General features: G+C 37.2%; 1 protein-coding gene and 1 long non-coding RNA gene across 3 annotated transcripts in view; one reads left to right on the forward strand and one right to left on the reverse strand.

The window, feature by feature from the left end:
• Window positions 1-24,428, reverse strand: part of SGCZ (sarcoglycan zeta) — a 921,176-nt gene that overhangs the window by 817,199 nt on the left and 79,549 nt on the right. The window lies entirely within an intron of this gene.
• LOC309651766 overlaps window positions 2,454-24,428 on the forward strand; it is a 75,672-nt gene continuing 53,697 nt past the window's right edge. Inside the window, exon 1 of the long non-coding RNA XR_014258377.1 lies at window positions 2,454-9,800. This is a non-coding gene — a long non-coding RNA (uncharacterized lncRNA). The remainder of the gene's footprint in view (window positions 9,801-24,428) is intronic.

Here is a 24,428-nt window from a genome sequence, read left to right on the forward strand (position 1 = left end):
CCCTGCAGTGGTTCATCAGCCATGAGGGCTACAATTCAGAGGAAGCCACTTGGCTGGAAGGACCCCTGGGGACACAAATCGATAGCCTCAGCACTTGACACAAAGCTCCACATGCCCAGACTTCTCAGATTCAGGCCAGGGATACGAATGCACTAAAAGAAAAACAAAACCCTGCAAATGGGAAAGATTAATAAACATGATGACTAAGAGTGTTGTAATTTTGTAGCAAATACAAAAAGGCAATGTTCTGTATCAACAGTAAATAAAGACTACAGTAAGCTAAACTCTAGTAAGCTAAATAGTTTTTAAAAATGTTCCTCATGTCAGCTGGTTGACATTCACCTTTGAAAAGCATTATTTACCTTCTGTTTAATTATATCACTGGTTAAGTCACTTCAATCCCTTGCAATGTCTGTTACTTTAAGAATAAATGATATAATGGGGTGGTGACAACTCTGATGAAAATATTTTCCACTGCTATGAAATACTGTAAATAATTGCAAGCATTATAAGCAGTGATTATATTTCAAAATTATGCATACTACCTAAGATTACATTTCTTATGTTTTCGGAATATTCATCACCTAGGTCTACAGAAGAGATCCGAATGACAAAATTATTAGTAAATCCATCAAGTGGAATATACTGTGTTATTACTTAATATTTCTGAACACATTCTATCTGTTTTATAGTCATTCATGAAACACTCACTAGTTGCCAAGTGTTGCGCTAGGCTTGGGGTTTATGGAGATGGGTGAACCGAGAAGCCCTGCGGTCTCACCACGAAGCTGCCAGTTCTTTCTCAAAATGTGATCTGTAAGCAAGTTTAGGACACTTTGGGATTTATATTCCAATATTTGAAAATTTGTTAATAATAAATAATCGTGATGCATTAGGTTATTACTTAATGACATAGAATAAATAATGTTGCCTCTGGAAGTTTCAAATATGTATCTTACGTGTGCAACCACATAACATGTTACTCATATGTCGAAATAAAGTGAAGTCAGAAATATTCTAGGTCTTTTATACATTTTAACCAAAGGAAATCCTGATTTTTGAGGGACTAGTAAGTATTTATCTAAGCATTGCACTCTAATTTATATTGACTAGCTGAATAAACACAAGACTTTCTTTAACTGAAAGCAATTTTTTTTTTAATCAACAAACAGTTGCCTCCTAGTTAAAGCAGTTAGTGAGGCTTCCAGTTTGAACTAGCTCTATCCGTCATATACATCACCAAAGGCCAACTTCCTGCTTATCCCACAGAGCCAACCATGAAGCTGGCATAGTGAATGGCTGAAAACATCTTGAAAAGAATAGAGTTTTGGTGCAGGTAAAAGATATCTCTCAGCCTGAAAGAGCTGCTAGCTCTTCATCTTTTCGATTTTTAATCTTTCCTATTTTAGGACAAGACACTAATGCCCTTTTATGAAATGAATGCCTTGATGTTAATTACTAAGCAAGTCTTTTTATTAGTAATAGAGCTAAATAAATTTAACTCCTGCCAGCCACTTTCTAGAACAAATGTATAATCGTAATTCTTTCAGTGCATTGGTGGAAAAGCCCCTGGATATTGTTCATTTTGCTTACATGAGGCTGTTAACTCAGTTAACTACAAGTCATTGTCTTGCTGTTTTTTTCACACAGTTTCTTTCAACACAGCCATTTATTTAGGAAGAACCATGCATCCTTGAGTGCAGTTAAAGAAAGCAGGAGACTCAAGAGCAATTATATTTGGGAAAGGGCGCACCAGAGGCCCTGTGGTCCTCATATCCACAGAGCCATCGTCTTTTACTTGCCTACAGATGCTGTGTATGTAACATCTGCCTGCCCAGTACACTGCTCTTCATTACCCAAGAAGACATATACCATCAGACTATGGAGGCCTGCACCCCAATCTCCTCTCCAGCCAAGTCTTCCTGTTCTTAGAGCCCGCATCACACGCCAGGTGGTGAAGACACAGAGACTGAATGAATGAATGAATGAATGAAAACCAAAGGAAGAATGCATACAAATGGGAGAGAAGACATATGAAATTAGATTTTTAAATGACCGTTTTAACCCAGTTATGCTAAGTTATGGGAGTATTGTAAGTTTCTTCCCTCCTGGTTGCTCAGTCTAAACATAACAGTCCTCTCCGACAGTGACTTTGTTTATAGGTTGTAAATATGATGTGAGTGATGTATTTGATGGGTTGTGGAAGCCAGTTGTTAAACTCTTGGTAGCTTGAAATCAATCACGGTGAGTGAGTTATTTACACCATGGAAATCAGCAAATGCTAACAATCAGGGATTTTTTTTTTTTTTGAGAGTCTGTTTGCCAAATTACTATGGCAAAGCCCTTCATAAGCCTCTGACCAAAAAAAAAGAGGATTCCTAATGTTCCTAACTTCCTAATAATCAGCTCACGATGTGCCATTCACATTTTCTTTCCAAAATTCTTTTTGTATACATGTTTTTATCAAGTCTACTTCTTGGGATTTTAACTGTAATACGAATATTAGTCATTTTGTAAATAAGTACTTCTTTTCATAAGTTGACAAATGATTCTTTAAAATGTCAATGAATTTGGTCAACAAGCCATGTTCTCTCTATCTATATACTTCCTGATTTTATAGCCACCGATGAAATCCCTTCTCAGCCTTGGTTTTTTCAGGCTGAAAAAGCCTATTTATTTTAGACTCTCCTTATACTGCGGCTCTTCCCCTCAGCTCTTTTTAGGCACTCTTTTCTGGACCTATTCCAGTTCAGTCTTTTCTCGAATGCTGCAATCAGAACCGTCTGCAGTATCTCACTTGTAGAGGAAAAAAAAATCTGTAACATAACCACAGTAGAATGATGTCTTTCACCTTTTTGTCCTTAATTATGAGTAATGTCCATTCAGTTTAGCAACAGCAACAGCAAAACAAAACAGCAGCCTTTACAGCAAAGCTAATAAAATCAGACCATATCCAAAGAGATTAGTGGTTGAAGTATATATTTGCTCTGTGCAGGAAAAGAACTTACTAGATTCTTAATTCCTAGTAAGCCTACTATGAGGCACCTGTTTCAATTTTCTGTTATTTAGCATCACCAAAGAAAATTAAAGTATTCTAGAAAATTAATATTAAGAATATCAGATTTGTCAGCTTTATTAAGTACATGCTGATTAACATCTATAATATCCTTGATTAAGGCATACAACTGAGACCGATTAATGTATTTGGCTTTTGTAAGACTATTCCATAAATATTTAAGCATCCTTTTTAAATCAAGCTTTATTATCTGTGTTTACACTGCCTTTCCCTTTACAGTAGGGGAAAAAAAAATATCTTTCTGATATTAGTTGGAAAAGTGTCACTTCCATGGGTAATATCAACTCGTAAACACGTTTATGGTAGGAATATTGGGGAGGGCCTATTTTTTTTAACTTTTTTATTATGGAAAATTTCAAACATACACAAAAGTGGAAAGAGTAGTAATATAAATTTTTTTTTAACTTCCAATCATTTGTCGATTTTAGCCTTCAAACACAAACTAAATTACATGGTCACGAAACCACCAGAAAATCTAATTTAAGCAATATACCCTAAGGCACGTTCATGAATAATCACAATCGCCAAGCAGAACGTCTTCCCTAACTAAGCAGTAAGGAGGTTTCTGTAACTGTATTGAAAATTAGGGCTTTTTCCTTTTGTATGAATAAATCCTTTCAATTTTAGGATATGACTCGAAGAGACAACTAAAACCAAGCTTTGGAGAACTCTCAATATAGCATGTACTCTTCGTGTAAATGTGCAAGATTTTTAAGTAATGCAGGTAAAGTCACCAAAAAGTCCAATTCAGAGTTCTCAAGTTATTTCTTTTGAAACACTTGTGTTTGACAAAATGTTATAGATGATATTCCAAAAAGACTATAATGGGCAAATTTGGAAAACTCTGTGCCACAGAAAAAAAACAAAAATAAATACATTACAGCTTTTAATCTATGAATATATTTTTTGAATCTCTAAAGAAGGAATATAGTATTCAGTGCTTCCAAAACACATTTGAATATAAAACAGTTTGTTCTGAATATCTTCTTTGTTTTTGAAAGACAACAGTTTTTCAAAAAGTGTTGTTTCGAAATGCCGTTATTATGAGAGTTTGTTACTGGCTTGCTTGCATTTTTGCCCCTCAGTAGCTAAATTAGAATGACTTGGGTCCATTTAGGCATCTTAATATCCAAGATGCTGTCCTACATCTAGTTCCCCACAGCCAGCAAGCTGAGAAAAAATTATGTGCAAGTTTATTTCTTGATTTTTGACCCTTTCCAAATGGTAGATAAATTATGGTTCTGAGCATTCAATCTACCATTTATTTTTCATGCTAAATGGATCAATATATTTCCCTATAGGCAGATATTCTATTCCTGATAATATTTTCCACCTAAAATACTACTGAACATTTTCAGATAAATAAGCAAGTCAAGAAAAGCAGAGTTGCTTAAACTGGATCATTTTAGCTGATTTTGTATTTTAATCTAGCTTTTCACTTGCAAAGAGGGCTATAGAATGATGCTAAATTAAAAAAAATGACATTCTATAATTCTTCCATTCACATTTTCCTAGCATATAAAGGAAACAAAGTCACCTTGTCAACAAGATTCAGTATCTTATTAAAATGTGTAGATATCTGTATATGCTGTTTTGTAAATATTTACCAACTCTAATAGATGGAGCTAAATTTGGGTCTAGAAACCTTTTTTTTTTTTTTGTCTTTAAAGTATAGGTGGTGGACTTCTACAAATTCTGGTGGCTTTTACAAATTGTGACTCTGTATTTCCATTAGGTAAACATATCAAGTAATGTTTAGATCGTGTACACGCCCCTGCTCAGGACCATTATACTTGGTCTGTGGGTATTTAAACATTTTTTGCCTCAATTGACTGCTTCTAACCAACATGATTGTATGGTTCAATGCTTTAAGCTATTTGAGAGAGTATCACAGTGACGGGGGAGGTTCTCCATGTGTCCTCTGAATATCAGGTGTCACTCCAGCACATTCCGTTACAAGTACCACCTTGTAATGATACACAGATGACTTATTTGCGATGGTGGGATGGAGTGGTCGTTAGAGAAGGATGCCCAGATTAGAAATGTTTTATACCACATGTCTTGGAAAGAAGAACCAAAATGAAGCCTTGCTGAACTGAAAGCGTAGAGAGGATGGAGTTCAAGATGGAAAAGGAAAGTCTAAATCATGTAACGAGAAAATGCCAATTAGAGGAATCAAATAGTTTCGTATCAGCTCCATGGTTTCATCTATTTTTAAACAGACTGATGGTTAATGCTGAATTTAAGCATGACCTGGGTTAAGCATTTTGCTCTTTATATGTATTTCTCTAAATTTTCTTTTCCTCCCTGACAAACAAGGTAAATTAATATCAATATAAACAGGCCAGAGCTTGGTGGCTCTCCAGTTCCTGCTGCTAAATATTATCAGATAATAAGCATCAAAACTAAATTCCTCTAGTAATTTCAGTATTAAAATTTCTTGAACATAGTTCATACCCTTAATGCTTCCAGAATTCTCTAAAGAAAGATCAATGGATAACAATATTTATCAAATGCGGGAAAGGTAGGGGTATGCCCTGGGGACTTTTTTCAAAGGAATGTTTACACATCAAGCACACTGATTTTCCAGAGTATATGTTAGGGATCAATAAATGTAGTCAAATTTCCTAAAGATGTTATTATTTATACTTTGTATAAGGTCAATGGTCCATAACAAAAGCATCATTATTATTGTGATGACTGCTGCTTTTTTGTTATCAGAGATAGGCTAAAAATGACGATGGTAGTCACTGAAGTTCCCCCATGTCATGTCACATCTTAAGAGCTACTGTCAAATTCATTACTACATACCTAATTCTATGCTAGAGCAGGTTATATGATAAAGTGTTTGTACCTCTATTTTATGCCTTAGAAGTGGGTGGATAGGCTCTGGTTACTGAGTTTATTTATGGCTTGTAAATAATGTAAGCTATGTAATGGTTAAGAGGTGCTTTAAAATCAGTCTTGGACTTGAATTCTGTGTTAACTTGGACAAATTGAACCTCAATACCCTCATCCATCTATTGGAAGATAACAAATGTTTTCACTCTTGAGAATTAAGTGAGATCACACATTAAGGGTTTAGCTCATATTTACAATTCAACAAAAATTAGTTGAAAATAATAATAGTAATACCAACAAAAACAACAATCATCCAAATTGTTTACCCTTAAGGCCTCCTTCCTCTCCTATAATGATTTTACAAATATTTACATTTTTCTGTAAGTAACTGCATAATTTACTTCTCTACCTTTATTGTTTGCTTCTATATTCTGAGAGCTTTTCTAGTTCAGACTGCACTTTATCTACTATCCATCAAGACAGCTCACTCATTCTGCCCAGTTCATCCTGATTTCAAAATCCATTCATTTCTATCTTCTCATGATAACCTCAGAAGAATTGAAAACTGAGTGTAAAGTGAAAACAAATACATCTTTGCAGTCTTTGCAGTGACAAGTTGTGCATACCTGCAATAATGATGACCACCATATAACTAATGAGTAACTATTATATGTCAGAGACTCATAGCTCCACTTAAGTGATGAGGAAATTGTGATGACATACACTTTGTGTACTAAAATTAATTCTGACTATATCTTAAATTTATGGTCACATTTTTCTTTTGCCCTTATTTCTTGATTTATTTAACTTTCACCCTGCTGTATAATTTTACATCTAAAATCATTCACTTATATATATGTTACACCAAACACTGAAAAACTACTGATCGATTAACTAATTTGGAACTCAAAGAACTTGAGTAACTTGTATTTTCCACACCACCCCGCAGTGCCAGAGACTGGAGCTGGAGGTTGCGGATTTGAACCCAGTTCAGTCTGATTTCACAGCTCAGGTCCTTCTCTGTAGGGTCTATTGCTCCCATACTAACTTTGTATTGCAATGAGTCACACTGACTTGGATATAGACTCTTAGGGCCCGGGCTATATTACATGTGGGACCCAGAGTTTTGGGCACTTGCAGCTGATTCACACCTGAACAAGATGTCTACGCATCAGTGGTTAGCTGAAGTTTCCAGTAGTTGCAGAAAAAGGACAACTTTTAGGAAGTAACTGTACTTTCAGTGATGACAGAGTAACGTGTGTGATCTGGGTACTTATTTCTGTCCTGTCCAAGGTCCTGTGCAAGAAGGCTTTGGGCAAAGTGAAAACCTCAGTGAAAAGAGCTGTGGAATGCAGAGCTTTGGACAGCCCTAGGCACTGACTGCACTGAAAAAAGCTCAGTTAGAGGGACCTGTCAACAGAGAGGGTGTCTCAGGAGCTCAGAAATGCTCCCACAAGAGCAAGAGTTGACCACAGCCCTCCACCAAATCTGGAGGAAAAGAAACCCTCTGACTCTGAAGTTTGAATTGAACATCACACTGGAATGGCAACATTTGTTACAATTACATGAGATAATTCTTTTGACAAAATGACTAGAGTAGATTTAACCATCTAAGACTAAGCAGATGGGTTCTGGGGTCTAAGATTTTATCCAGGGGTGGGGAAAGAATTTACCCCAGAATGTATGTAGATTGGCAGTGGGGAAGTTGCTTCCGATTGCACTCTGAGAAGTTCTGCTTTCTGAACATAATGCTTGAGAAATGACATATTTAATATGGGATGTGGTATATTTTTACATATTTGATATATTATAGTGTGGAGCCTGTAAAATTGGGAGCACCTAGAGCTTAAAGAATTTTCCCTTCAAATCATTTTAATTCAGAATAATGTGATGCTAGAAGAGCAGACAGTGAATGTGGAAGCCTAGCCCTGCACTGCTCATACACCGCAAACCCTGGGCAAAAAATTTCAGGTAAACCATCTGTCTCATTTAGGCAACAGCGTGACTTCCAACATTAAGAAATCGCCAGAAAAAAATGCTATTTTGAATTATGCTTTCTACTTGAAATATTTTTCACTGCATACTAAAAAATATTATATTGTGGGTTAACCTACAGTTTTGGATAAGGACTTGTTGTCCTAGAGCATTTCATGACAATTTCTTTGCCTTTCCAAGGTACATTTGCAGTTGCTAAGGAACCACATTTCACAGCCATGGCTATCTAGTAATACCATATGTGTAGAATGTCAGAATAATTATGTGATAGCTGTTGTGAAAACCAGAAATCTTGGACATTGGAAATAAGGAAAATTTTAATTAGATTGCCTGCTTACAAACATAATATAAAGTCTAGTTCTCCACTGAAATGAACACTCCATCATCAGAGGAACCTGATATGTTAGTTTATCCCTCTACCCCTAGCCTAGCACAACACCAGCACATAGTAGGCGTACAAAAATGTCTATGGAAGAAATAAAGATGTTTCTTCTCACTAGTACTCAAAAGCAGAATAATTTCTATATGGCTCAAGCCAGGTAATTCTCTTAGGAAAAGAAATGGAATGCTTTAAGAAAATTATAAAGGGACATTTTGCATTTATAATATTCTCATTCTCCAGTTTTACAAAGGTATTGATAATAGCCAAATCTTTGGAAATTAGTTAACACTGCCGTTTTAAATTTGTTTTGGATAAATTATGCCATTCTGAAAACCATGTCTTATTAAAACAAGAGTACACAGAAAAACTAATGGTTTATTTAATAACTTTCCCACTATATTTGAGACTAGATGAATTAACCCATCTCCTCGGGCTCGCTTTTTCCATCTCTAAAGTAAGGTAGGATTTTCTTATAACCTGGTCATTGTGATTATCTATAGTCACTAGTGCAATGAGGATATTCAACGCAGCATGCTTAAAAGTGGTCCTACCATTTGCTTTTGGAAATGTTCTTCATCTCAGCAGGCTGGCATTCATCTTGTAAAAGTTATGTTTAACTTCAGTTAATTTGCAGTGAAGGCAACAAAGCTTAGAGAGACACTAATTTTAATTAATTATTTACTGAACATTTTCTGGCGTAGCAAGTGTTGTGTGAAAGCCCTGATACCTTCCATCTGCTGCTTACATTTTCTTCATCCACTATGTCATTTTACAAAACACTAGAAGTCAAGTTTGTCTAACATACTAAACTCTTATGATTTTGCCCTATAAATTGTTCTCTTAGTGTTCTCTAAGCACTTGCATATTTTGTTTTCCTTTTATTTTCAAATGATTGCACAGGGTCACTAGGCAGCCTTTGATCAGAGCACACTGTACCCCAAGTACTGCCATGTCTCCTCAGTTCTTCTGGCTGCTCTGGGAAGGTTTTAACCAATTCTTTAATATTCTGGAATTCAGACATGCTCGTTAGATATTATCTTTTCTGCCTATGTCTGATCAACTATTAAATTAAGTGGACCAGCAATGAAACTGATCTAAAACACCGCAAAAATTAAAATATTATTTTGATAGGAAACTTTTCATGGAGCTTACGAATTGTCAGTATCCTCACATTAAAAAGATGTTCTGTGATGCAGGCTGAGGAAGGTTTGGGCTTTGGAGGCTACTGAGGCTTTGAAATCCCACATCTACGATGTGAACAAATTTGAATGATCAAGCCCCTTCATATTTCTGAACTTCCATCTTCTTGCATATTGAGTAGTTACAGTAGCATCAACCTTTTAGACTGGTATGAAGACTCAGTAAAAGATTTAAAGAACGTGGCACAGAAATGTCTGTTAATCGTGGATGATTAAGCACATGTTTTTATCTCCTCTGCCTCTCCAAAACTTGAATAAGATGGCAGTAAAGGCTCCCAACCTATCTGTATCCTTTATTTAAAAAAAAGTTAAAAAGAAAGAAAAGGAAAAGAAAAAAGGAGAAAGATCTGTTTTATTGGGTTAATTTGTGATATTCTACTTGCGACTGGGTTGGGGAAGCCCCTCAGAGAGAATGCTTGAGAAGAGGCTTCCAAGGGAGGCTGGTTCCTCCCAGACCTGACTGGGTGCAGAAGGAAAGCTGGGCCGGGGACTAGAACTCAATCCACGGTGCAGGAAGCCTCTTTGAAGGGACAGAGCCCGTGTTCCTGGGTGTCCCCGGGGAGGCACTTTGGTGTGGAAGGGCAGAGATGCTAAAGGTGGGTGTTTACTAAATATCTCTCCCTAAGAAGAAATGTGAACACTTGTCTCTGAATCCTCTGGGCAACCTTTATAAAATGCACGTTTTTCATTTTACATGGCGGAGTTGGGCTTGCTTTTCTGGGGTTGTGGCACAGCATTGAGTCTAGACTCCTAAGTAGAAAAACTAGAACTTCCAGTTCGGTCCAGTGGTCCAAATGTATACCTGCTGCCCTGGAATCAGTAAGGATAGGGCTGCCTTTCCTTCTCAGAAGGGTCCCGAATTGGATGATAAATTATAAAGTCACTTACTCCAAAGGCTTCTGCTAGGGCAGAGGTGAGGCAGCCCCTAAAAGACTATGTGAAAAAACATATATTTTCTACTTAGCTAATTTCTTTGCAGTAAGAACTTTTCTAAAATAAGATACACACACGGATGCCTTTTTAAATAAACTGAACAAAACAATTCACCCTGCTCTTGATGACTGAGTCAGTAACTGAGGCAACAATTGTTGGGACACACTGAGGATTTGAGAGCATAAAGCTGATACAGGACACAGGCTGAATAGCTCATTGATGGTTAATGAGCTTCATTTTGGGGAAAAAAAAAAAAAAAAAGCTGCCTTGATGTCAACTTGATTTTTGCTCATTTGCTTCCTTCACATAAAAGTGAGTTAGGTGTACAGCTGTGTGACCTCCTGGGTATTATAGCATGACTGTCCCTCTTCATAATTAATTAGCAAATCAAAGGTTAAAGCAGTCTTCTCCAGAGTGATAGGAATTGCAAGGAGACATGCTCCCTGTCGTTCTCAGTATCCTCTGTCTAGTAACCATCAATTATTTTTGCTCGAGTAATATAACCCTGAATTTACTATATTCTTGTGTCTCCCTTATACATACTGTGGTTAGTAGGTGTGAAGACGGAAGATGCTTCCCCATGACACGAGTTTGTCAGGCGATACTGATACTGTTCTCCAAGCAAGCCTGGACCCTTGACTTCTGACTGAATTTCAGACACAAACTAATACAGAAATTGGACGTTGGATGCCATAACAAGATTAAATTCAGACATGTTAACCTCCAGGAAAGAGAATGGTGAAAGAATCATATTACCACTTGTTCCATGTGCTGTCACAGTCATCAAAACACTGACTGAGAAGGACAAGGGGAAGCAAAAACTGGGAATAAAATTGCACCAGCATTGAAACCAGGAGGATGACCAACCGCATGTCACAGATCCGCTGCTGTGTGAACCAAAGCGAGGAAAATCACAGGGCACTGCCCAGAATTCACCTTCCTGAGAAAGCTGGCACAAAGCAGCAGAAAGCGATCAGAGAAGATTCTGGAAGTCTCCGTTCATAGTCTCTGTTTTGAAGAAGCGAGTGCTGGTGATGTGGGCCCCTCTCTGACCTGCAGATCAGAGGCTCTGGAAGCCAGACTGGAATTGGAAGGAGCAATGATTTCTTTCATTTCATTGTTAACTAAACAACGAATTAATCGTGATGATGTTTGAAAGATAATCCTTGCTCCTGTGAGAGGTAAGGTCTGGAAGGAAAAGTGGATCCCAGAGACAGAAACCCAAATTTACCAAGTAACTGGTCACCAGTTTAGCACAGTTTAAGAGCAAAGCATAGTTTCAAGATATAAAAGGTGCCCAACAAGACAGAAAGGTTACCTTGACTTCTCACAAATGTGCCCAGGACAATCAAACAATTTTGAGCACCTAATATCAATGCACTGGCTGCAAATTATTTGGATAAAAGGCACAAAAAAATTCTCCTAAATCCCACTTTTTCACACTTTCCCAGGCCCCAGAGGCTCTGACAAACTAAACTTGATATGCTCTGGCCAAGCCCTTCTGTTTTAAAGGTAAGATTTTAAATGCAAATTAAAACAACAATGAAATACCACTTTTCACTTATATCATCGCTAAGATTACAAACATTGATAATAGCCAACTTAAGGAAGTTGAAGGAAACAGGAACCCTCAAAGACTGCTGGTAGAAACATCAACTGCAAAATAATCTTCCTGGAGGGTAATTTGGCGATCTGCTTCAAAATTCAAATGCATGTTCACTGACCCAGCAATTCCACTTCTAAAAAGACACACTAATAATCAGATGAGTGTTCAAAGATATAGTACAAGGATATTCTACTGATAATAGAGAATAATTAGAAACCATTAAAAAAATGTACATCAATAGGGATCTGGAAATGTTATGGGACACCATACAAAGAAATACACTGTAGCCATTAAAATTAATTGTACATGTCTATATTTAGTTATATAGGAAAAATCTGCAATGTGTTGGCAAATGCAAAAAGCAAGCTACAAAACAGCCACCTGTGGAAAATATTCATCGAGAAAAAGTCTGAAAGGTTCTACACCAAAATGTATGTGATGGTTATCCAGACTCATGGATTTATAAGTGATTTTCACTTCTTTCTTTACAAAAGTATGTACTGTCTGGATATTTTATAAGGAAAATGTATTGCTTTTATAATTGTATATAATTATACATACTATACTATTATAGTATGTATACTTATATGTACAATAGTCACATTTCATGTAAAGCTTATCCGCACTTTCCTTCACTGGGCATTGACACACCCCAAACAGCTTTCATACAAAATCTGATACAAAAAAATGATACATCATCTGATAAGCAAGTATCTTGAAAATCGCACTGACATGCAAGAGCTCTGTTTTAAAGCATCACATGATCTGTCTGAACAGCGGTGCTGGTATAATTGTTTGCATTTTGTGTGTTGCTTTTTAAAACTTAGTGGAATCAGTAAATGAACATACTAAAAAAGTTGATAATTTTTACAGTTATTACAACTGAGAAAAAATAAACATCGTTAGCTTTGCCAAACATATACAATTTAAAGTCTCAGAACTGCATTAGACTTAAGTCAGCCAGTTATTTTAATGGTGAATTAATTGACCTGCATTTCCCTCTTGAGAAGGTCTCTTCTCAAATGCTCCATAACCCCCGCTGAGCACAGATTAAAGTCATGTGACCTCATCCCCATCCCCACCCACACTTCCACGCCCAACCCTTCCCCCTTTACCCACTCACACACAGAACTGATTGGAACAAGATTCAACTGGGTTAATCATCCCTCTTTCAAAGGGAATTGAATTAGACCAAAGCAAATGAAGTTGGTCCCTTTTGGTGCTTGAGTTGAAAAAATATATTGGGATTTTTGGAAGACTATTTCCACCTAGACGCCAAAAGAGAAGCAGAGATAAGGAAAATTTGTACCCACAGAAAGAAACTGATGTATTCATTTCTGGAAGATACCATAAATTCTCCTTTTGGCTTAAGCTAAATTTGTTTGACTTTCTACCATTTGCAGCTAATGAATCTGATGGGCAGTCTCTAAAACGGTCCACAGTGATCCTCACCTTCTGGTACTCACACCCTGTGGAATTCATTCCCCTGGAGTGTGCACTGGACTTAGCATGTCTTGCTTCTAACTAATGGAATATAGCAGAAGTGATGGGCCCTAAGTGGTGGGCTTCTGTGTTGGATTCTCTCTCTGTCCCTGTCTTTCTGTCTCCATCTCTCTCTCTGTCTCTACCTGTGTCTTGTCTTTCTTTCTCTCTGTCTGTCTTAACTCTCTGACTCTGTCTCTCCTCCTTTTTGTCTCTTTCTTTCTCTCGGAGTCCAGCCGCCGTGTAGAAAACTCCAGGCTACTCTACTGGAAGGGCCTTGGGAGGTGAGAGGCCACACGGACAAGTAAGAAGGCATCTCAGCCAATAACCAACACCAACTGCCAAGCATGTGACTGAGCTGCTTGGAAGGACACCTTCCAGCCCTAGTCAAGGCTTCAGAGGCTGCAGCCCCAGCCAGCAGTGAGGCTGGAAGAGAGACCCTAAAGCCAGAGCCATGTAGCTAAGCCACTCCCAGAGTCCTGACCAACATAAATTGTGAAATAATAAATATTTGCTGTTTACGACGCTAAATCCTAGGGTATTTGAATATGCTGTAATAGACTGCAAATATACAATCTCATTGAAATAAGTCTATATTCTATTGTGAGAGAAATGGATGATTGAATAATTAATATCAGTGAAAATCTGAAAACATTGAAAATTTCAGGTCTAAATAGGAATTTTGTAATTCTTAGTTCTCTGGGTATAAAATATCTATCTATATATCTATCCACTATTTACATAAATATATATTATATGCACATGACAAGACAATATGAAGTATCATGAAATTGCTTTTTAATAATATTTCGGATTAAGGAATGACACTGATCCATAAACAGTACTAATGAGATCAAACCACCGAATAAATATTGAATGAATAAATTAGTAAATGAACAAATTATCCAGCAACAACACTGCTTTTTCAACTGTATAATTACCCCTCAATATACTTTAATAAGTTTTATTACCTTCAGAGAACTCTTGGCTGTGAAACAATCTCTTGTGATAGAACCTGTTAATCTGTGTATAAATCACATCTATTAAGGGGAAAAGATTTGAAACGCCAAAAACCCAAAGTGACTGATCTCAATAGCCTTTGGAATCGTGGTTAAGGAAAGCTTTCAAGTAAGAACAAGAAGATATCATAAAGTCATAAAGTTTTTATTTTTTTAAATTTTAATTTCCTTCTGAGAAAATCACCTTTTTGTGTTGTTTGTTTCCTTGTTTTCTGTTAAAAAGTGAGGTGTTCTGAAGTAGCTTGAAAAGAACCCAGCTTCTAATAATGAAGGGTGTCAAGCTGTTAGCAATATAGCTAAGAACTGCAGAATCACAGGAAACAGGTTGCTTCAGTAGGACTGGAAAAAAGGCAAAGTAAGGCTGCTTAGAGAATGTTGAGCTCAGTGTCCGGACAGACATGTAAAGAAAGACTAAGTGGAAATCTCAGACTTAAAGGAATAGCAGCAGTGATACTGAAGCAGAGTAGAGGGAGAGCAATCAGTAAGAAATAAACGGCTGCCCTGGAGAGAGGGTCAGGGAAGCCAGTCGCCTCGTGGTAGAATATCCAGACACAGTGAAAGCAGATCATTGCAAGCTCCAGGCCACAGATGTCAAAAGAGATAATAGCAGCAACAGATGCGAAACATGACAGAAGGGCAATGAAAACAGTTATCCTCAACTTGAGAAAATGAGAAGACATTGAGGAGAATGAGAGGACATAAGTCATATTCATTTGAGATAACTTTATTTCTTTAATATGCTTAACTTACCAGCTCAGAAATTTTATGGAGCTGTGCCAGAGTATATATATTTTATTTGCAAAACAAATTGTGTTTAATGTCTCAATTAAGAACATTATTGTACTTTCTGGAGCAAAAGTACCTGAACCCAAATATATCTGACTGATCTGCTCACTGCTACAGTGATTCCCAGCAAAGGCAGTCAACCTCATTACCACCAGCCTACCTGGTAGAGGAAAGGGACTATATATGCTTGGAGTCCTTCCTTGTACTCTCTAAGCCTCAAATAAATAAATAGATGAAAGTGTAGAATAGTGCACTTTCATAACCACAAAATAGTGGTTTTGTTCGTGGCCTCCAACAACTTATCCAAGGTTTATCATATGAACTAAAGAACACAGAATACTATTTGAAAGCCTATTTTCTCAGTACTACCAGGATTGCACATAACTAGTACCATTCTAGATGAGAGGAGATAAGTGAACCCATCACAGACAGTGAATGGCTCAGGCCATCAGGGGCTAATTCTCATGCAAACCCAACTGCATGGCTGGATTGAAAATAAACATTAAACTTTTGAGCAACTGCAACCAAAATAAACGTCTCATGTATTTCACAAGAAATATATTGAAAGCCATGTTGTAGCCAAAGTGGAGTTTGCAACCAGAGCATTATAAAACTAACTCCATCACCTCAGTAATGGGAGAATACCAAAGCAGCTTGTCAGATTCAGATACAGCTCATAGACTATATTAGTCAGCTTTCACTAGTCTTGCTAATAACATCCCAAAGGCTCAAAGCTACAAATGTGTTATTTCTCATTCACAACACCTGTTGGCTGTGGGTGAGCCTCTTCTCGGTTCCATGCTTGGTTCCACTGGGCAAGCCATGCTAAAGAAGGAGACCCCCATCTGGAATAGGCCTTTCTCTGGAGAGAACAGGAAAGATGGGACTAAAAACTTTTGTTTAATCTCAGCATGCATTGGCCAGAGTGTCACATGCACAAAGCTTACATGAAGGGGTAGGAATGATACGCCTTCCATAGACAGGGCCACCAGAGAGGCGACATGCAGGAACAGGCCCCAGCTCAGAGGGCAGAGAATATGTTGAGCAAATAATACAAACTAACAGAGTTAGAAGGAGCAGAATACTGTAACACCACGCCCTGCCTGGGTTACAAGTGAAAGGTAGTCAACAATTTGTACCGAAAATTGGAGGAAGCAAACAGCCTCCAGAAATTATTCAAGAAGGTTTTGCATTTAAAGTTGAATGTCAAGCAATTATAAACAAAATCTGGGAATATTTTGTAATTCAAATGAGACTTTCAGTCAAGACTCTGGTGCCCAATGGTTCACACCGTGACAGCATTTGTATAAATATATCTTTTAAGGAAAATTTGGTAAAGCTTGTCAAAAACCATGAATATATCCTTATCTTGACCCAGAAATTCCAATTTTTGGAATTTCTGCTAATTAGACATTCTTAAAGTAGCACAAAAGATACATTCACAAGGTTATCCAGCACAGCAATGTATCTAAAACAAACCAAATGGAAACAGTGTCATAATTAAGCCATAAAATTGGTTTGAAAACTGATCCTGCATTCACAAAAATAGAATGCTCCACAGAAGAAAAAGTGAGGGGGGATTGGACTGCTTGCTACTGTCATAACCGTAAGACAATTCAGCAAGCGTGACAAGGAATAGACTCATTGTATCTGCATAGTGAAATCATTCTTGAGAGGGAATGTACTCAAAAAGAAATACCTAAAAAGCTACAAAATTTTTGATCGTCATGATTTGCTATTTCTCACTAACTTTCTGTCACCTCCCCAGCTTGAAATGATAAAACCATATTTTTAAAAATGTCCATCCATATCCAAGTGAAGGGCATTTTCTCAAAACTCTTTGACACTGCAGTAAATACTAATTTTAAGAGAAGAACTCTCAAACATTTTCTTTTCTCTGAGAATCATTCATTAAGTACATGAGCAGAAGACCTAAAATTTAGGTGAGCATATACACCTGCTGTTGATTTATCCCTTGAGATAATACAGAAGTAGAGGAATAATTAAACAGTTCTGCCGACAAATACCTCACGTCATATAGGCAGATGATTTTATTTTATACTTATTCATGAATATTTTTTCTTTTGCTCACACTGTGGTTTTTTTCTTATAAGAGAAACACAGTACTTTTTCTTTTGCTTTCACAAAGAAAAGAAAATTTAAAACAAACAAAAGAGACCTTTGGGGTTGATACAATGTGTGAATTCTACACTTGCAGGATTCATGCCTTACATTTTCTTGGCTTACACTATGCAGGCCCAAGAGGCTGCACGCTCAGACTGATGTCCTGGGTTCTCTTAGGCATATAATTCTGGAGCGCATGACAATTTCTTGTTCTCCCCTCCTAAACAACACACACACACACACACACACCCCGAATGAACCTCTAAAGTGTTAGATCACTGTGGTCCTAACACTTCGTTGGAAGTGCTTCACTGAGAGAGCTATGCCGAAGAAGGACCCTCCATCTGGAATATGCCATTCCATCCAGCCCTCTTCCTATAAACAGATGCACAAAGGAAACAAGACAACTCCTTGCCCTACAAAGGGAACACTGAGAGATCTGACCTCATCCCTCCTCCTTCTCAGGGCCCATTCCTTCCCCTCCCCATCACCCAGGCCTCTTCCTGCCCAACAGCTCGCAGAGCTGCCCTAACTTCTGCTTCCCTGTTGCTGGTTGTCTTTTCTTTTCTTTGTCTATACACCTGCTGCTCACCACCCCCTACACAAATGTTGTCATCTCTCAGGCCTGCCACTGTCTTTCCTCTCTTCTGCTGCTATCTCTTATTTCTTCTCTTCTCCATTTTTATCAGATCTTTCCTACTTTTCTGCAAAAAAAAAAAAAAAAAAAAAAAAGCCCTCAATCCCTGGGGCATCACTTTCTTCCCCACGTCACCACGTGCTCATCACCTGTCATCCTTTCTAGCAGGTCCTACAGGCCAAAACCTCCCTCACAACTCTTACCCTTTGCGCTAGCTGTTGGTGGAATCTGAGGTCCCCAGAAGGTTGTTCTCCACACAGCTGATATAGTCATTCATTTTCTTATACACATGTAGCAATAAATATGAAATTATAGCTGTAGCATTTGATATATACTTGGGTTAAAAAGACTTCCTCAATATTTAATCTACAAGGTGCATAGGGTGATTTAATATTTTCCATGAGTGGTATAAAGAAAAAGAATATTACTATTTTATGCTAAAGCCTACTGAAGCATATTCAGAATACTAAGGAGGGGTAATAATTCTTCTCCTTTAAAAATTCATTTGGAACTTATAATTCATTTGGAATTCATAATTCATGTAGAAAATACCTTGATAGGCTCTTTGAATATAAATGGCAAGGCCTTCAGGGCATGGTCTACAAAATAAAAGTAGAGGAGTTTAGAATTTCCCAAGGACAAATTTGCTTTGGAGACGGAAGGTGAGGGATAAAAAGACCAAGAGTGATGACCAAAGACCTAAGGAGAAAGAAAGACCCTGGAAACATGATGTGAAGTCTGAGGAGGGTTATGCTCAGTCTGTGTCAGGTAATGGCAGATAATTTTCTGGGGCTTCTTACGTCTGATATTGAGTTTGAGATTGACGCCTACCTTTTAATTCCTGCCTTTCTCTACCCACTAATCTCGCCATCTACAAGCTGTAAGGCAGCTACGATCTTATGCGATGGGGTCTTAGTAGAATGACGAAAGAGAGAAGGTGTCCAGCATGGACCAGTAAGAGAGAACAGCAGCATCAAGATATGAGGTGTTCTTTACATTTTTAATTGTGATGATACGTGTAACATAAAAATTACCATCTTAACAAGTTTAAGTATACAGTTTACTAGTCTTAAGTGCACTCACACTTCAAAACTCTTTACCTTGCAAAACTGAAACTCTGTACCCATTAAACTTTCTGCACCTATGAACTTGACTACTCTAGGTACCTTATATATGTGGACTCAAAGAGTATCTGCTTTTTTATGACTGGCTTGTTTCACTCAGCATAATGTCCTCAAGGTTCATAGCATGGTTCAGAATTTCCTTTCTTGTTAAGGCTGAATAATATTCCTTATTCTGCATACACCACACTGTGTTTAGCCATTCATCTGGTGATGGACACTTGGGTTGCTTCCACCTTTTGGCTATTGTGAATAATGCTTCTATGCACATAGGTGTGAGGTGAGAGTTTTCAATAGGATCAATAGGAGTCAGTCCATTAGCATAGACTGACCCAGCAACATAACCCTATTTCCCAAGAGGGACAACTTGAAAGAGGAAAAGGCAGACATGTGAGTTACATATGCAAATTTTTTTCTACTGCATCCATCCATCCATCACCAAACTTGCCTAAGCTTTGTAGAAAACAGATTTTCATATGAAAACTATATAGTAAAGCAGACACTTCCACTTAAACTTCCAATAAGCATCTCTAATTTAACATCAAAACTAATCTGATCTTCCCTTCAAATCAAGCTCCCATTGATGCTCTTCTCTTATCAATTAAGGGCAACAGAATCCTTCCATTTGCTCAGGCCAAAAGGCATAATGCCACCCTTTACTCCTCTCTTTATTTTTGTTGGCAAATCCTATATATTGCACCTTCAAATTATATCCTCATCCCAGCCATTTCCCACCACCTCTAGTCTAAGCCACCTTCATCTCTTACTTGGATCATTGCAATGGCCGCCTAACACCTGTCACTGATCTTGCTCCTATTCTGTCTATTCTCAACAGGGACCTTTTAAGACTTAAATCACGACTCTCCCCTGCTCAATCTTTCAACACCCTCCCTCTCTGTGGATGATCCAAAGACCTTGCAATGACTTCTCAATCCTCATAGGATCTGGTTTTCTGTTCCCTCTCTGAACCGACCTGTTACTACTCCCCGCTCTCCTTATATAGGTCCAGAAACACTGCCCTCTCCACTGTCACTTGAATATGCCAGCCTTCCCCAACCTTACAGGGTTCACCTTGAATGCTCTCTCCCTCCAGATCATCCTTGGCTCCCTTTCTCACCTCCCTTAATGTCACCTTTCCTGTTAGGTCTTTCCCAGGAAACCATAGTTAAAATGGCAAATTTTCTCATTCCCTGAAACACTCCCCATCCTCCTTCCCTGCCTTATTTTTCTCCATAGCATTTACCACCTCTCAATATACTATGCGTTTTACTTACTTTTTTTAGACAGCGTCTACCTTCTACCACCAGAACGTATGCTTCATGAGAGTCAGGATTTTACCTGTTTTGCCTATTAATGTATTCTCAGCAGTGAGCAGTGCCTGGCAGCAAGTGAGTGCTTAATAGGTTTTTGTTGAATTAATTAAATGTGTAAGAATGAATGCATGAATGAAAGCAAAAAGTGAAGTTTTAGGAAAGAAGAGAGATAAGCAGAAATGTTATAAAAAGTGGAAACCAGCAAGTGTCAACTAAGATGTTTGCGTTTTATTTAGTTGACAAAATATAAATATGGCATGCCAAATAGTCAGCAATTAAGAAATTATGAAAAAGAAAAGAGGAAAACAGCTTTGACTTCATGATTGTAGAGATTCACCCTAACAAAATCAGTTTATCTTGAGGTTATTTTAATCTTATACTCTGGACAACACTTGTGTAGAATGAAGACACCAATGATATTTTAAGTGTCTCATTTTATCAACTCATAAGAGCAAAAATTTTCTTAGACTTGGTAAGATGGTGGACAAATAACTCAAGACATGTTCATAGCTTTATATTAGTCAAACTAAAGGTAGATGAAGAAATAAACAAGAATTTTTCAAACTAGCCAAAAATCTTCTAGTCAGCCCCTGTCCTAGCCCTCACCAAAAGGAACATTTTAAATGGAGTCACTGGAAAACATTCTCGTTTTACTAAGTTGATCCTTTTATTTACCACAAACTACATGTAAATTACTTTCAGAACTAGCTATATATCCTTCAGCTTCAAGACACATGAACAGATATTTCTTTATGACTCAGTTCTGCGTTTCCAAAGTGGTTTGATACTCAGAGAACATCAATGCAAGAAGAGAGCTTCCCCTCTCCAACTTTTCATGAACGATACCCTAAAAGCAGCAGCCTTTGAAATCACACTCAGTCTAGAATCGTGCTGCATTTTTTATGAGAGTTAGGAAAACCATGGCTCTCTGAAATGGATGATATCCAGGACTCCTTATTGTCATCCTCTAAGTGCACCACTTCCATATATTTCTCCTCTTATTGTCTCTGCATGCTTTTAAATATTTATTGGGTTTTTATAGCATCTTACCTCTAAAGAGTTCAAATCCTATATGGGGAGTTTCTGGCAGTAACATTTAATAGACATTTTCTAAGCATTATGCTATACTAGTAAAGCAACAGTGAAACCATAGAAAGAGCCTAAGTAATTTAGACGAGGAAAATGAAGATGAAAATGGAAAAGAAAGAAAAGTGGTGAGAGTAGATAGTAGTACATTTACATAATAAATCTAACTCCTTTCAAGCACTCTTCTAAACTCCTTTCATGCTCACTTGTATCTTCCAGACATACTGTGACTGGGACTGCAGAAAGATGACCAGGGAACTTGTCATATACCTTTTATTATATACATAGCAGTTACGTAGCCATCTATGTATAGCTGGTCTTACTCAGGATCATCTTTGAAGAGCTACACCCATATTATTTAAATAGTATTGGCCTACACTTACATAACATGTAACATGTGCTAGCCACTGTTCTAAACACTTTATAAGCATGAACACATTTAATTCTCACAGTGTCCTATAAGGTAAACACCATTATTAGCCTCACTTCAGAGCTAAGGAAACAGAGGCACAGCTACTAAGTGGCAGATCCAAGGCTGGCCTCAAGCCTGTCTCTATCAGGAGCCATGCCATTGACCATTACAACAAGCTGAATTTATATCTGCTCTTGGGCTAGAAAATATTAATACTAGACCCTTCTTAATTAACTTCCTATCACTCTATTTTCTTTGACTTCATGCTTTCTTTTTCCTTCACTCACTCTTGAAGCTGTAATAAATATATTTAATGATTTTACGTATCTATTTCTTAAAGTAAAAGGTCTACTACCCACTGCCTAACTAGAGATCCTAAAGTAAAGTATTATTAAATTTAATGTTGATTTATTTGCTTAGAGTTACATTAGCTGACCACTTTTGTTACTCTGATCTGGAGGACTCTTTTACCCTTAAAAATCTCTAATACTTAGGACAGTTTGCCCTTTAATAAGCCAAATATGAGTAAAATGTGCCAAGCAGAGGTTTAGAGAATAAACTAAATTTCATTGTCCAGGGAAATATTTAACTTTCTATACCACGGCTTACCATTTCTATGATTGACATATCTTATTTGACATTGTCTTAGTAAAGAATAAGCTATTTAAAATAACACAGATAATAGTTTCCAATAAAAATATTGCATCAAAATATTTAAACTGTTGTGGTCAGAGGAAACAGCTAAATGATACAGTTCAGTTGGATAACTGAGAGGTTAATCATTCAAAATAAGTTTTAGATGGCAACTGAAAACCTTTCTACTAATATAAGTAACTGAAGATCAGTAATTACGTTTGTCCATGTGTAAACTGAAGTCATATATATCTGCTCTCTGACCACCTTGTCTATGCCTGCCCAACATCTGAAGTTTGCCGGTCGCTGAGACTTTTGAAACATGTATGGAAATTATAAAATCATGATTGGCCCATCCCTGCTCAGTGAAACCTTTGCTCTCGAGCTTCAATTTCTTCATTCATTCAGTCAGTCATTCATAAAGCAAACACATGTTGAACACCTCCTCTTCCCCAAAGACATAAAGAGAAAAGAGAAATTAGAATTTCCTGGCCTTGAAGAAGTCATGTCTAAAAGGAAATTGGATTAATAGACAATTGTCCACACCTGCTTAGACAAGTCACCTCTTAGAGACCATTCTGTTACTGTAGCTCAAATTCTTTCTTTGTGCTCCAGCTGCTGAACTTTTTTTTTTTAATTCAACAGACTAGGGAATTTGACAATCCATTTTAAACTAAAGAGTCCACTAGATCATGCATCCCTGGAATCCGGCACCCTATATTTTTAATCATTCTAGCCACTCTCTTCCAAAAGCCACTAGAAAAGTGCTTTATACAGAATAGATATTTGATAGCTCTTTAATTGGAATTACATAGCTTTTAATTATCTCAGTATACAGGGCTTACAGGGTATCCATATAATATTTCTAAGTTATCCATCAGAATAAAAAAAAATTAACCGGAGTTTTGATATGGACTTTAAAAATGAGGAAAGGGGTATGAAATTGCAAAACTCATTTAATCCAACAAAAGGAGATGTACTATTATGTAATCCTATAAAATTCTTTGGAGAAATGAAAATGACAAAATGTAGATTATTTGGAGCAGTCTGTATTCTAAGTGTTGAGTTGATTGTTACACTTGATATTTAGACTAACAAAAATATTACAAGGTTCTCTGAAATATAAAGAAAAATAAGAGCAATAGTTTAAAACAACGGCAACAACAACAAAAACAATTTAAATAGAAGAAAGATAAGGAAAATGACCTCTAAATACTTTCTTGTTGGACTTAACTCTGGATGCAGATATTATCTGCTACCTACTCCTTTAATTGAAAACAGATAAAGTAGTCTTTGAGGTAATTAGTTTTCCTGCATTATAATAATCAAAGAAGTATATTTTAAAAGCTTAAAGTAAAAAACAGATTTTGCAGGGTAAGAGAACCCAGCATTGATTTCCAGCAGAGTTGCTCAGCCTCATGAAAAAGTACGTCGTGCTTGAGTAGCTGAAAACAAATCTAGAGACATAAATACCCTTTCCATTTAAAATGTTTCCTTGCATTTCATATAATTTTATCAAACGCATGAGATAAAAGGGTGATCTGCTTATAGTGGAAGAAGCACCCACTGAAAAGCCACCAGCCCTTCAGGGCCTCTGTACTCTGATCATCATTCATACTCTGAAAGCTATTTCTCTTCTTAGCTGGAGATCCAATTGGGTATCACATAAAAGTTCTATTAAGTTCAGATTTCTCTGTGACAATAAACTTTATTTTCACCCGTTAGAAGGTCTTCTGATTTCAGTTTGAATCATTTTTTCCTTCTTAATCTTGTTAATGTGTGA

Source organism: Balaenoptera physalus (genome assembly GCF_965194825.1).
Source record: "Balaenoptera physalus genome assembly, chromosome: 21".
In the NCBI taxonomy this organism is placed as follows: Eukaryota; Metazoa; Chordata; class Mammalia; order Artiodactyla; family Balaenopteridae; genus Balaenoptera; species Balaenoptera physalus.